This window comes from Maniola jurtina, chromosome 11, assembly GCF_905333055.1.
Source record: "Maniola jurtina chromosome 11, ilManJurt1.1, whole genome shotgun sequence".
Taxonomy (NCBI): Eukaryota; Metazoa; Arthropoda; class Insecta; order Lepidoptera; family Nymphalidae; genus Maniola; species Maniola jurtina.
The window spans coordinates 11,101,672-11,118,369 of NC_060039.1; the positions used below are offsets into that span (position 1 = coordinate 11,101,672).

General features: G+C 36.0%; 1 long non-coding RNA gene across 1 annotated transcript; it reads left to right on the forward strand.

The window, feature by feature from the left end:
- Nucleotides 1–4,449: 4,449 nt before the first annotated feature.
- On the forward strand, nt 4,450–6,065 carry LOC123869324. Its single transcript, XR_006796864.1, has 2 exons — nt 4,450–4,510; nt 5,143–6,065. It is a non-coding gene; the product is annotated as an uncharacterized LOC123869324 (long non-coding RNA).
- The last annotated feature ends 10,633 nt before the right edge of the window (nt 6,066–16,698 follow it).

The window sequence follows — 16,698 nt, forward strand, 5'->3', positions numbered from 1 at the left end:
CCATGCTTTACTGTGTCAGAGTGGACTCGGCGTCACGTCTATGTAGGTAATGTGCGTAGACCTTAAGCGAGATATCCATTCATCTCTTCCTTGTCTATGCTCGACAATAATGAATAAACAAACTAAAACTTAACTTTATTAATTATGACCTTTGAAATATCTTAATTTGAGGCCCTATTTTGGGGCAGCTTCGTGTTGCAAATAAACTATTTAAGGAACAACAAAATTGAAAAATTAACGAAGCATACTTCCTTAATAATAATAATTTCAATCGTCTTTAAAATGTTAATTCATTCTACAAAATAATAACATAATATTAAACGTTGATTTGCATTGCCAAAACATTGGGCGTAAATGTTTCACTACATTGAAATAGCATGCACTTACGCATGACGAGGCTGCAGCTACCATGAAACGCAAGACCGAATTCTTGTATTATATAGGGAAAAGCTATTTAATTTAACTTAACTTAAGTACATTAAAACAAATACGCAGCAAATAAATAAACACACATATTTTGTCAACTTAACTCTACAAATATTTACTCTCGAAGACCGTCGTCGGTTCGAGCCAGTTCGAGAATGTACAAACCCAACAAATGCGTCCTTACAATCCAAATGGGAACCCAGAGAGATGTCATATTAAGAGGCGGAAACCTCCGGCATTAAATAAATAAATAAATAAAGTTTTTATTTCAGAAATATTACAGTCCATAGATATGTTAGATACACTATTTCACTTAAGCCTATATTAGTACCTATTTCTATTTCAACGTCGCCCTTAATTGTTACGTCACTGCACATGCAAATCCCGGTATATGGAAAAACACGATTTCAGGAGAAACTACTAAATTTATTTATTTTAATTTGTATAAAAAAAATGTAATCTTTTGAACTAGCGCACATATTAAAGATTGGGTTTTTAACCCCCGAACCAAAAAGAGGGGTGTTATAAGTTTGACGTATGTATCTGTGTATCTGTCTGTGGCATTGTAGCTCCTAAACTAATGAACCGATTTTATAACTTAGTTTTTTTGTTTGAAAGAAGGCTTGATCGAGAGTGTTCTTAGCTATAATCCAAGAAAATCGGTTCAGCCGTTTGAAAGTTATCAGCTCTTTTCTAGTTACTGTAACCTTCACTTGTCAGGGTTGTTATAAATTTTTAATTTACACTTGTAGAATGCACAGGCGCGTTTTAAAACTGAACAACACGTGTGTTGACAAACACACGTGTTGTTCAGTTTTATCAGTCAGGTTGAGGCTATTATTCAAGACGTCCTAGCAAAATACTCTCGTATATAATAATAGTTCTCTAGTAAAATAGCAAGTCTCGGAATTTCAAACTGAAGTCGACATGAGACAACCACTGTTAATCAAATACACACAACTGAATCTAATCGTGTATTTCCACTTTCCAAACTAATAATAATAACACAGGGAATACAAAATGAAGACAATTAAGAAATATTTTCCATCAAAATTAAAATCAAGTCATTTATTCAAATTAGGTAGTTTTTTGATTGTCTAACTTTTTTTTTACGTAAACTAAGGTAAACCTAAAACTTCGACAGTTATTACCCAATAAATTCGCAATAAGCATTACGTTTTATGGTACAGAGCAGACAGAAAAATATCATACTAAAGAAATGACGACAGAATAATAAAGATGAGAAGACAAAAACGTTCTTTCATGTTGTTCAAACTGTAATTTTTTTTAACAATCCATACTATTATAATATTATAAATGCCAAAGCGTGTCTGTCTGTTTGTTAGATTTCACGATCCCACCAAGTTTAACCAATTTCAAAGAAATAGATATTGTACAGTGACAGCTTGCATCTCGGGGAAGGCTACTTTTTATCCCGAAAAATCAAACGTTCCCACGGGGTTTTTAAAAACCTAAATACATCCCGGAAAATCAAAGAGATCTCGGGAAATTTTTAAAAACCTAAGTAAATCTACACGAACGAAGTTGCGGGCATCATCTTGTCTGTTTATAAAACTATCTGAACAAATGTGCATTATAACTTTTTAGATATTTTTCTCAACAACATTTTATTAAAATTTTACAGCAGAATTTTTCAACGAAGTTTTGTTAATCCCCTAGGCAGAAGCACTTAAAGTAAAGGCACTATCATATAAATCACGATCATTATGGGGGAATAATGAATTACTATTTTTGCAAGGATCTAACTAACCTCCACTACCGGAAAACTGGTTTTGTAAATCGACCTATTTCCCTCCCTGGCGCAGTGGTGAGCTTTGTAGTTTTATATTGGAAGGTCCCGGGTTCGATTTCCAACGAGTAATTGGGGAATTTGCGCTAGGGAGGTCGTCAAAATCTGACTTGTTTGCACAGGCCCTTTAGACTCACTCGTGTATACCAAGTTAATTAAATTTAGCACGACCAAAACCTCAAAATATTTACCGACAGGCTTTTGGGTTGTTCGTAAACCACAACAAATCAAAAGCTCGCTTCTTCATTATTGTTTGATTTGATTACTTGGAATTGGTTAAGGTAAGGGAATTTGCATAAAGGTTCGACCTTAGTAGGATTCGAAATTGTAATCGGATGTGAAACAACTACATATTTGATAATGGAAGACTTTATCACTAGCTGTATTTACTACTTACGAGTATAATATACTAGCTGATGCCCGCGGCTTCGTTCTCGTGGATGTATGTTTTTAAAATCCCGTGAGAAGACATTGATTATCCCTGATAAATGTAGCCTATGTGTTTATCTAGGGTATAATCTATCTCCATTCCAAAATTCCAGCATAGTCCATCCAGCAATTTGCCAAAAACTGCCAATGCATTACTGGTTTATTATCTTTTTCATATACGCCTCTTGAAAAACCCCATCATTCCGCATTTTTCACTATCCGTTTTATGAACGCGAAAGTATGTTTGTTTGTTTGTATATTCTTCAATAACGCCGTAACGAAGCAACGCGTGGCGCCTGCCGCATTGGCTGAAGTTACACTTTGAGAATTTGTTATTTACTTACATGATATTTTTTTTTTTCAGAATCCTCTGTTTCTATAGCTGTTGCTACCCAAAGAACTTATTCAAAAATATTCCATCGGCTCTCCTAAAAGATCCAATTAGACCGAATTGGGACTACAAAAAGGCAAATTCGATGAAACTTTATATACAAGTTTATTTGAGTTAAACTTTCATATTATTTCTAAATAGAAATGAATACTTACAAAGAATTTTCTAATCCAAATAACCTTATAAAAAAAAAATCTCATTTTTTCAAGTAATTTCTCCAATCGTAGGTACCTTTTTATCATCATCTCATCGTATGTGGATAGGTATGTCTCGGTAATAAATCTCTAAATCAATTTAATATTTTATGACTCCATTTTGTACGTGAGCTCTTTCGCGTCACCCGTTAGTAACCCGAAATTAATTTATTGCTTTACACCACAGGGTAGTCATTACTAGAGCAGCAATAACTAGATGGACTAAATAAATCGACGGTGGTTATTCTGTTTGTCAATAATATCGCAATTTTTATTATGTGGTAGTTAGGTATTAGGTATTAGTATATATTTAGATTTTTTTTATTAGTTTTAAGATTCATCATCATGATCATCGTCAATCGATAGACGACCAATACTAGATATAAGTTTCTTGTAGTGACTTCCACGCGCCATGATTTCGCGCTATCTCAATCTAACTGATTCGTTTGATTTCTAGATGCATCTGCCAACGCTGTACTTTCCGGTACCAGGCCACCATTCTAGCATCGTAAAACTCCAAGATCTATCGATTTTTCGAACTACATGCCCTGCCCGTTGCTTTAGCCAATTCAGCTTCGCAACTCCTTGAGCTTGGTTGCTCTGGTTCTCCTACGCATCGCCTCATTTCTGATTTGACCACGTTTTGGCTCTGATGTTTCTTATGACGGCCATAGTTCGCGACCATGTCTCAGATCCATATTACTATGTCCTTACAATACGTTATCTTCAAGCACTGAAGAATTTTGGACGATGGTTTTAAGTTTACGTTTTCGGTAAACCGTTAGTACAACATTGAACACCGCATACATGGTTAATAGTATCGACTACTCCCGACTGCCAAGGTTAACGTATTATTTCATAGTACGAGCTAGTCCAAACGGACAGTTTTCGACAGAACGACGATACTAACATGTGGAAACGTAGGTCCAACTTTTGTCTCACTTACACATTCACAAAAAAGTGGGACAGATATACGCTGCCATTTTGTCTAATTTGGCATATATTATTTCGTTTTTTGACGCTATTGACAGATGATTAACAGCGTGACAGTGACAGTCAAGCGACACCCACCGCCACACTCTATGGTATGTTTGTCTATGGTAATTCATCTATATTCACTCTGAAATCACTAAAACACTGGTATCCAAAGCCAAATTTTCGTCAGATTAAAAAAAGTTACCGTTCTGTTGTCTGTTAAAGTGAAAATAAATAAAAGCAAACTGAATGAAAGGATTTTAATATACAGAAGTTCATTTAAAGGTATTCAAGAACTAGTGATTATAATATATATTGTATTTAGGTGTGTAGGTACTATTTAAATAAAATGCAATGAGTAATAATATCGTATGTCAGCTTTATATGTACGTTTACTCTCTTGATATCACGTCTACATAGGTTTTTTTTAGAATAATAGCACTTAGTAACTAGATTAGTATGTACTTAATAGGTACATATAACTATCTACATACCAATCTCTTGTTTTGGATAAGGGAAGTGAGTAGTGACCCAACCTATAGAGAAATCACAAGTGCAAATTAAAAATTTATAACACCCCCGACAAGTAAAGGTTACAGTAACTAGAAAAGACTAGAGATATAACTATCTACATACCTTGATTTGAATTAGGCAAGCAAGTGGTCAGGTTTCAAGAGTATCTAGCCACCTATAGTGAAATCATAACTTCATTATTATTTTGTACCTACTTAAATAACTAGTTATATTCAGCCAATTGAAACTTATTAGCTCTTTTCTAGTTACTTGTAACCTTCACTTGTCAGGGCTGTTATAAATTTTTAAATATTTATGCTTAGTAACTTACAAATATGCAGAATCAGGACATTGAGTTTAAGCTGTATGTCAGAATAAAGTGTATCTGTTTGTCTGTCTGCTAGCTTTTTACAGCCCACCTGTTCAACCAATTTTGACGAAAGGTACAAAGTTCTTGTATGGCGGATCTTCTTCGCGGAGATGGACATTGCTGATGTTTTATTACAGAAAATAAAACAGTTCCTATTGGATAAATCCGTGCAAATTAAGTTGTCATTATTATCATTTATTTGGTATGGAGTATTTGGTGTCATACTGGACTACATCAGACTAGGTATCCTGGAAATCAAAGAGTTAGCACTGGATTTTTAAAACTTAAAAGGGCATCATGTAGTTATTAAATATTATAAATAACACTAAGACTACTATCTATCTTAGTAGATAAATAGTAAAATAAGAAGAATATTACCTAATTGTCTAATTAGCAATTTAGAAAATTAAAGATCAATAATTCCTTTTTCAGTGAAACCTGAGCTTGAAAGCCTGTGGATTAGTGCCTAATCCACTTTGCTAGAAGATTGCATTGTGGTGTTCCTGCATTAAGACTACATTCTACAGAATAAGCTCCCATAAGCTGTCAGTGCAGTAACACTCCTGTATAATTTTGTAATAATATAAAAATTTAAAATTAAATAAATTGTTTTTTATAGCTAGAACCAGCAAGAAACTCGACGGTTGCTCATTTCAAAGATTTGATATACTGAATGAGTTATTGGTTAGGTTAGAGAGCTGTGGCAGGCATGCCAGTCTTCATTGTTATTTTTTTATAACCACTTCTTGAATGACCTTCCCCTTTTCTCCTCACCCTATCGAGGGTAAAAGTTTTACCAATATCAATTTTATCAAAATTAAAAAATTCAATAAAATAATCCATCTGGGAAGGAGAGGGATTGACTTACCCTCCTCTCCCTCTTGCCCATCCCACCCCCACTTACGTCCTATCGAGGCGGCATGTTTCAAAATATTGAGCCATACAAATAAACAAAATTTAAGTCTGTATGTTACTGTAGTAATCGTTAAGCTATAAGTAATCAATTTGGTGTGCTAATCTTTGAATTGACAGAACCAATTTAGATGAGACTTTCACAAGCAGTTGGGACTTGGGGTGAGACGCTATCTTTAAACTAGAATGACAGGTTCTAAATCTAGTGCTGTCCTTTTCCGTAGTGCAGGGAGCATTACAAAAGAAATAGCATTGAAACCTGTCGCTTTAATTTAGTTTTGAACATAGATTTCAGGCTATCCAGGCAGGCAAATTCCAGGATACCTTTTAACTATGCAAATGGTTACTTATCTAAACCCTAAGAACTTTTATTTTTAAAATGAAATAAAACAAATTAAAACAATAAAGATTTAATGACTATTACTTAAAGATCTATACCTCACACCTGAAATAATATTAATACCTAGATACTTTTAGATACCTAGGTATTAGGCACCAATAGGTGCATAAGTAGGTACCATACACCTGTATAATTAAATTACATAAGATGTATTTAAGCACCTACATAAACAGTTCTTAATATATGTATAGGTATTCTACAAGATTGATGACCTCGGGTTAGTCTTGAATTGAGTTAGGTAGGTACCTACTTGGGATCAGGGAGGCAGGCATCATAATCTGGTAATAATACTGGTGATCTGCAACCTGAAAAAAAAATTGATTCAGAAAATATTTAATATAAGCTACATAAAATTACATAGGGAGGTTCATTTAACACAACATTTCACTAACTTATGCTACGCTTATGCCATGTTAGGTAGGTAGGTACTTGCTTGTCTGAGTGGATGCAAGCTGGCGTGGCTCATCATCAATGAATGCAAGGAATGGTAGGTGTTATAGGTACTGTTTGCAATTGTATAAGTATACCTACCTACTTCACCTCTGTGAGGTAATAAGTTTGAAGAACATGTACTGAGTGTTTAGGTACCTACCTAGGTGAATACTTTTAAACAACTACCCAGCTGTGCAACAAGCCAACTCACTATGGCTTTGCACAAGTACCTACCTAGGTAACTATTCTGGTGGAATTTTAATAGATTAATTTTATGATAGGTAGTACCTACTTTCTATAAGTGAATCCAATCATGGCAAAATGTTCCAGGTAAGTAAATGATGGTAAAAACAACTGCAATGAAGAAATTTAAATAGAATAGAACTAAATATTCTGATAAAGAGACAAGTACTAATGAATCTATCACTCAGGAATTGAAAAAACAGAGTAACACCTAAGTACCTACCTGCTTATACTTGGAGTCACACGTATTATGTACCTACTATAAGGCTTAGAATAATATTATGTAGATATAGGTAGGTAGCGTACCTACCTATTGTGCATAGACTTTCTTAACTTAGCCTCAATGGTGAGGGTGATATGGTAGGTACTCTTTGTGGTCGATCTTCTAACATTACAATTATTCTACCATTAGCATTTATCATTTAGCATTATTAAATGCATTCTGCGAGCCGATGGCTATCGCTGCACAAAATGGATCGTTCGAGATGCACTTTTATCATTTCAGTCTACGGACGTCTGTCGTCTAGGTAGGTAGGTACTTCTAAATGTAGGGTTTTTCAAAGAGGTTCACCACACCCAGCCTTGAGGCTTCCTGTGCCCTCATCCAGTCACTTAACGTTACTCTGTAATATCGCCAGTCAATGACACGGTATCCCACACTACACTTAGGTAGGTTCCTGAGGTACGCTGTGCTTGTACCCAATCTCCGCCCAATACGACAGGCATGGATTGTTCATTGCCACTTCAACTTGCTGGTGGTTTGGGCTATGTTAGAACTTTTCTTTGACGGATGCACTATGTACATCACAAATAACGCCGCTGAGTCAAATTTAGTTACACAACCACGACGGTTAGCTTTCACAGTCTGCTTGATCATTATCCTCGCCTCCCGTGGGCAAATTAAGGCCCAGGGACTTATAAAATTTCATCATTTTGTTTATTTATCACTGCTCTCAAGCTTCTCTCACTGAGTATTTTTTGGTGAGTTACAATTCGACCACCGACTCGTAAACTTACGTGAAAATGACGTCATTTACTAGTTTTAGCGTGTCAAATTGGTGTCAAACGATGAACTCGTGGTTCGGATTTGCTGGTATTGATGTGGTATTGGTATTCGTGTCGACGAAAACGGCTGCCATTCTCGATGGTGACGTATTAATGTGGTATTTGGTATGGTAAAATAAAAGATATACTCGCATTTGCTCGATCAACTTTAGTTCGTAATGTTTCCGCCTGTGTCGCTGGCTGTAGATGTATGAAAAAACTCGTTTTCGAGTTTAGTATTTTAAAAACTGTGAAATCTTATACTAGCCATACGGTGGGGTTGATTTCCCAAATCCTGCTCCATGGTCGATATCAATGCTTTTCACCACTGATGTAGAATAATAACATTATTAAAGCTCGCAACTTCGTTCATGTTCCGTTGCATTACATTACTCTATCAAAGTGCTAACAGAGTAACAAGCTTGACACCTCTGAATAACTTTACTCACAAACGTGTTGATATAACGAAGTTGTTGCTGAAGTTAGACCTCTCGGCCGGCGAGTCTCACATACCGTCCCTCGGAGGGAGTCCCTCCACAGCTGGCTAAGTACCTGCCTGGCTGGCAGGCTGGCTGGCTAACTGGCTGCCTGAAATGCATTTCCCAGCGATAAAAACTGTCTGAGAGTTCTCCATAATGTTTTCAAAGGTGTGTGAAGTTTGTCAATCCACACTCGGCCAGCAGGCCCAAATCCTTCTCTTCAGAGAGGAGACCGAGACGGAGACCTACTCAGTAGTGGGCCAGCGATGGGTTGATCATGATGACAATAATAATAATCATAATTCTTTGTTACACATAAATCATATAGGTCTTGGGATGAAATAAGTAGGTACATAATATAGCATTTACTTACAAAAATTAAAAAAATACATAAAATTTACAAATTAGGGTGTAAAAGCAGCCCTATCACTTGCTGTTCTTCCAGGCTTCCAAGGTTCCAAGATTACTAAACTTTCCTATGCACAAAGGAAAGAAAGCTACTGTAACCTAATATATAAAAAATGTTATACTTAGGAAAACACCAATAACATTCCGAGGTAACAGAGTAACGTTACCTCGACAAAATTTTCGCAAACGAAGTTTCAAACTCAATTTGCATGGAAAAAAGAAATGAAAATTGCGGCACTGTTTGTAAGAAAATGCCAAAATTTTGGACATTCAAATGGTAAATGTTATAATCCCCTCCTCTATCTCCATAAATAGCTTAAAAAATAAACTCAAAGCTAAATCTCGTTTGTTTGTGTTATAATATTATAATATCTAAACTTCGTTGTAGATTTTAATGAGGGTTCCTCTATCATTTAAAGCGAATCATTTTACGAGGAAATTTCATAGTAAATTATAATAAAGTATGTGCATATTTTGTCCACCCGTAGGACACTGGAGCTAGTTAAAAATGGCACAATATAATACAAATTATATAACAGGTGGTTAATGACTTTACGGTTACCAAATTTGTATGGAGCAAAGTATTGTGTGGAATATACATAAGTATAATTTATACCTTTCTAAACTTTAAAAAAATACTTAAGATCAACACGAGAGAGCACTCAAAAACCTTTTTACGTTACTAGCTTTGATTCCCACAGCTATTTCAATTTCATTGAATGAATAATACTCTAGCAAAGAGTCTAGACCTGCATCGGGTTGGGTAATCACCTTTTTACAGAGCGACATTGCGTTGTGAAAATCTTGCACTAGTTACTTACTTTGCACCCAACAAATGCGATCAGTACCTACTCCAGGAAGCATAGCATTTTAGACATTGATTTCGTCCCAATAATTCCTATTTCTACCTTATGGCAATAACAATTAGTGTAAATTAAAAATTTACAACACCCCCGACAAGTGACGGTTACATTAACTAGAAAAGAGCTGATAATTTTCAAACGGCTGAACCGATTTTTTTGGATTATAGCTAAGAACACTCTCGATCAAGCCACCTTTCAAACAAAAAAAAAAAACTAAATTAAAATCGGTTCATTAGTTTAGGAGCTACGATGCCACAGACATACACAGATGAACACGTCAAACTTATAACACCCCTCTTTTTGGGTCGGGGGTTAAAAATCATGAGTTGTCCCGCGCATGAGTTGTCTCCCGTATTGATGTTTCATATATGGACTGTGGAATGCATTGCTTCTAATTACTACTATCACACCCTTAACACTCCATACAAGCGAACTGATTTAATTACCTATTGCTACTACCACAACACCGGCGTGTCCGCACACGATTTGTGTGTGTGGGTAGCGGTAGTGCTAAGGGCTGAGCCTTGGCTGAGCAATTCTAATCGGGACAAGGACAACGCTACATGTAAGCAAATTCAGTGCTTCGCGCTGGCATGACAACAAGATGAGAAGGGAGTGACGCCAGCGACCAAATCTACTGTGTTGCGACATTTATAACCAAGACGTTTTTATTTTAAGCTAGATAGTGCCCGCGACTTCGTCCTTGTGAATTTAAGTTTTTAAAAAATCCCGTAGGCACTCTTTAATTTTCCGGGATAAAAAGTTGTCTATGTGAATTTCATATAAATCGGTGAAACGGATGGGCCTTTAAGAATTCCGTGGATCCCGAATCTACAAATGTAGAAAAAGTTTTTACTCGTAATCAAAACAATCAAACCACTTGTTATAGTCATAGAAATTGTATGAATATAATATTATTATATCGCTGTTAGAGATTCTCTGTTCGAGGCACAAGGGTAACGTAAATGTCCAAATCAATTTCAGGTTTTATGATTCTATTTTATACGTGCGCCCTTAAATGTCAACCTTGCCAAATTTATTGGAGCTTTATAGCTTTTATATTGACATGGGAAACATATCTCAATCTCTGTTTTACAACGATTAAAAACACATATTTTGTGAAATCATATTTACCTACTGTTAAAGTTGTTTTGATACTTTTAGGTTGAGTTTGAATGAAACGTAATTTTTTCATCGGTAATTAGTGGCGATAGCCTAGTGGTTACATCGTAGGCCTTTCATTTGGGAGGTCGGCACAGGTTCGATTCCGTGCACGCACCTCGAACTTTTCGGACTTTACAAGGAACCAAAATCTTTCATTGCTATAATCCGCTGAATCAGACAAATCTGTATGGTGCAACATGCAGCATGCAGTATGCACCGTCCGCACTCCCACTGCAGGAAATCAAGCAAGCAATACAAACCACCACCACGCAGCACCACACAAAAACATACTCGACGCTCGTTTACCAGGCATCCCACAGTGTGCCTAGTGGGAGATTTTTAACCTATTCGATCGCGTAAAAGTTAACTGCGTTTTGTATGGAATTGAAACAGCGCCATCTTCTTGTCACTAGATGGCGCTGTTTCAATTCCATACAAAACGCAGTTAACTTTTACGCGATCGAATAGGTTAAAAATCTCCCACTAGGCACACAGGTACTTATTTACTCGAGTGAAACCGGGCAGATTAGTTAGTATTTTATAACAGTTTGTATGATTTTCGGGGTGTTATGACTTGTGAGTAGTAATTATGTTAACAGCGAGGTTGAACAACCCAGAATTGTTACAAAAACTTTTCTCCAAGAATATTGTCTCAACTTACTAAAGTATAGAATAACAGCTTTCCCACTTGTTCGCAAGATTTATTTAAAGAAAAGCTTGAATAAACAACCGTAAGAAAAGGTTAAGTTTTTAAGATTTTATTGGGAATAATAACATTTTATTGGGAATACTTTTCTAAGGGTGTAGAATAAGATTTATATTTATATATTTATATTTTTCAATTGGAAATACATCTTATCGTACGATAACTTACCGAATCGAGTGTTATGGTTCAATCGCCCGGCAGATTGGACTAGGTACTTGTTGTGCTTGTACCTACTACACTAGGTTGGTATAGGATATATCTGCAAAAAACCGGCCAAGGGCAAACAGACACGCGCACCAAGGGTTCCGTACTCGGGTATTTTTTTCGACATTTGCACGATTAATCAAAAACTGTTATGCATAAAAACAAATTAAAATCTGTTTTAGAATGTTACAAGTAAAACCCTTTCATAATATGATACCACACTTGGTAATCTTAGTTTAAAAATTAAAAATATGAATTATTATTTGTTCATGAACACCTTTCAATTTTTATCTATGATGTAACCACAAATTCACGGTTTCGGATTTTTCTCTTTACTTGTGCTACCTACCTTCCAAACATGATTCTAGGTCAATGGGCAGTACCCAAAGGTTTCTAGATAGACACGACAGACAGACAGACAATAAAGTGATCCTACATGGGTTCCTGTTTTCCCGTTGAGGTACGGAACCTTAAAACGGTTCCGGTATAACTTATGATTTATGTTTCCCTAGTAATAATTTACAACATTGCGCGGTAAAGTTAGCACTTTATTGATCATGCCGGACTCACAAGGTCCGTTTGTGTGGCAAAGGCTTGTTATTTCAGAACCCTTCGCCCGCAAGAGTAAATATTGATCTCACAGTTGTTTTCATCACTAGCAACTGTATAGAGTTTTAAGAGTAATGTTGAAGCCACATACTGGAAGGTGCTTTTCATTAATAAAATAATTTTAATATATTAAGCAACGTAAGTATATTAGATATACAGGGTGTTTGGTAATTAGTATATAATGACGACACGTACCCATGCTACTTTGAACAGATAAATACAATGCTGAAGTAAAATGACGAAATAAAATTATAAAAATTTCCATACAATTTTTTTTTTTAATGTCCAAGTTTTCATGGCCCTAACGCGCCCTAACTCACTGAGATCGTTGGCCTTGGCCTATCTAAAGATGGCCAACGATCTCAATGAGTTAGGGCACGTTAGGGCCATGAAAACTTTGACATAATTTTTTTTAATTTTGTATGGAAATTCTTATAATTTTATTTCGTCATATTTATACTTCAGCATTGTATTTATCAGATCAAAGTAGCATGGGTACGTGTCGTCTTTATATACTAATTACCAAACACCCTGTATAGATAGAAATCTTTATTGCAGACAAAAAACACATGTAAAGGAACACCACACAGAACGAAGAAAACAGAAAAAATTATTAGTTTAATAAGGAACTTTTTTCTTAATTGCTCAGCAAGCTATGAAGCGGGCAATGTTGGGTGTTTCTCTCAGGGATAGGATCCGCGAGGATTGAATCTCGAATCTCCGAGTAGGATGCTGACGACTTAACGATACTATTTTGTACTTAAAAATTCTGCTTAGCAGTTGTTATTTGGGAGACAGAAAAAAACAAATGTTGTAGACCTTAGGTTTAGTCCCTATTTTTGCCGTATTTTTCCTTAGCCTACCTATAGGGCACAAAAACCTTTTATAAAGAAGTTTTTAACGAAATAAAATAGAAATTAGGTCACAAAATAAGATGACTTAGGTCTTTCTCGGAACAAAAAAAAGTATTCATCATGATGTCGATATAAATTTCAATTAAGTACTTTCCATAACATTTCACTGTTCCATTATTTAGTATGATCCTCTTCTATAATAAAGGGATAGAAAATGGATGACTCGGTATAATATTATCGGTTGGTTTCTAAAGCTGGATTCAGACCAGACGCGATAATAGCCTAGTGACTAAAGACATAGGCCTAGACATAGGCATAAAGACTATTTGGAGTTGGGGGTTCGATCCCGCGCACGTTATAACTATGTAGCGGTTGCCACATTCGCAAGAAGATGTCGCTTCTAAAACTCGAGTGTGTCGAGCACACAGCCACAGCTCCCGTACAACTAACGCGTTTTAAGCAATCAAATATCACTTGCTTTAACGGCGAAGAAAAAAAACCCGTGTGAAAACCTACATGCCAGTTCTCAATAATGTTCTCAAGGGTGTGAAGTTTGCCAATCTGCAGCCAGCGTGGTTGGCTATGACCAAACCCTTCTAATTTTAGAATAGTATAGATTTTTATTCAAATAGACTTACAATTGCTTTTGAATCGTCAAATAATTTACCACTGGTTCGGAATGCCGTTCCTACCGAGAAGAACCAGCAAGAAACTCGGCGGTTGTTCTTTTCAATTCTTCAATTTACAATAATCACACTAATATTATAAAGGCGAAAGTTTGTATGTGTGTGTGTGCGTGTGTGTGTGTGTGTGTGTGTGTGTATGTTTGTTACTCTTTCACGCAATAACTACTGAATGGATTTGGCTGAAATTTGGAATGGAGATAGATAATATCCTGGATTAGCGCATTTTTATCCCGAAAAATCGAAGAGTTCCTACAGATTTTAAAAAACCGAAACCCACGCGGGCGAAGCCGCGGGCATCTTCTAGTATTTAATATATCCATTCTGAGTTGAGATCCGTGCTCAGTAGTGAGCCGATGATGAATCGTATGCTTTCAAGATTATATTTCACAGGTGGTCTTTCACAGAAAATGGATTTTAGGCGGCGATTTTAGCACTGCAATCATTTATTCACGGAAAGTGAACATTCGCTCCTACAATCGTCAGCTACATCAAAAACTACTTAGATGTTTTTTTCTTTCTAAAATCTAACATGACACGAGCGAGTGTTCTCGCTCGCATACTCTTTAACATTTTAGTTCGGGCCAATGTCGTATTAAATGTTTTAATTAACTTTGTGAGATTCTGCTTCGGGATTTTTCTCAAGCTACTTACTTAGTAAGGTGGTTAGTTTCACTTTTTATGAAAAGGCTTTTTACATGATGTTCACATGCTACAGGTAGGATGGTAAAAATACAATGGTCCATTTCTCACCAAAATGAATATACAAAGGTGCCTACTTCATAAGATTACGGTTACTTAATCAATTTCTTAGAGATGAAGGGTTTATTATCCTGCTATCTAAGCCTCCTCCATTCATGGATTGGTAAATAAGGGTTGAGAAAACTTATTTTACGTAAAGGATTGACCCAAACTGAAACAACGTACGTGGTTTGCAAATGTAATTTGATACCCACTGATTCACTCATCCGTATTAGGCAAAGTACACACTATCCATAAATATCGCGATATTTATTACTTGATGTGTAGAGGGATCATATCGTTATTATTGATATATCGATAAATATTAATACGGGGGGTATGACAATATTGTAACACCACCTTTATTGACTAACAGATTTCTACAAATCTGTCAAATCTTTTTATGTGCATACAATACTTTGTATTGTACACAATTTTTTTTTGACAACTGAAGGTTACAGTAACTAGAAAAGAACTGATAACTTTCTAACTGAACCGATTTTCTTAGATTATAGCTAAGAACATTCTCGATCAAGCCAACTTTCAAACAAAAAAACTAAATTAAAATCGGTGCATTAGTTTAGGAGCTACGATGCCACAGACAGATACACAGATACACACGTCAAACTTATAACACCCCTCTTTTTGGGTCGGGGGTTAATAAATACACTTATAAAGTGTACAAGGTAAAGCAAATTTGGATATCCCCTTTTATATGGAATTTTATAATTTCTTCTGGTCTGGTGGGAGGCTTCAGCCGTGGCTAGAGTTACCACCCTGCCGGTAAAGCCGTGCCGCCAAGCTTGCTGATAGGAACCAAACCCTCCTAGGTTAGCCCGCTTCCATCTTAGGCTGCATCATCACTTACCACCAAAGAGGTTACGGTAAAGGGCTAACTTGTATATGAGTAAAAAAAATATCTCCAGTACTAATGATACGACTCAGAAAAAAATTCCCTGATAGATAGTTAAATTATTATCCTCGATTGCTATAAACTATATTACGTGCACAAAGTCAGGGGAATAAGCTAGTCAATTATAATTACATAATATCTATTTTATTGTTTGTCAAAGAACGTTGTTAATTGCTTTTTGTAGTCTTTTTATAGTCATAAGAGGCTTATCAGCTCAGGGGACTGAAAAACCGGATAAAAACGACGCCAGACGCCCCAACGAAATTCAGCCTAAAGAAGTTTCAAACTCAATTTGCATCCGAAGTAGAAATAAGAAAAAATAGCCAATTGAGTAAGAGCTCTCCAGTTTATAAGTAATGAAACTGCTAACACAAAAATAATTACTTTTAAGTACATTATTTTGAAAAAACGCAAAAACTAAGCCACTAGTGTAAGTCCATAAGGCTGTTTTACACCGCCCGGAACGACAACACACACTGGCGTGCTACAAATGGAATAATTTTGGGGCCATAAGCACTTGCATAATAGAAATGTGGTAAGTGTCAACGCAATTTTGAAAATTTTTGCTAAGAATTAATTTGACACGTTGCTAATGTAATGTAACGTAAAAATACGATTTGATACGATAATATAGACAGATATAACATCATACTATTAATAGGTATTGCGCTCCCGAGTCCAGATCAGCCTGTGATAGCATTAGAGGTTATGCCTGAAAACCGGCGCTGCAGTTGACTGACTGTCACATCAAGCTGAGGCAGCGCCCGTTCAGCTAACATAGATACTAACTTACTAAGATAGATTTAAGTAATATGAACATGGTTCTCAGGGAAACAAGGAAGGAAAGAAGGGAAGGGGGAAAAAAAAGGAGCATAAACTTACGCTGGCTCCTTGGTTATTCAAGGGCTATGATACTCCAACTTTGTTTTATCATC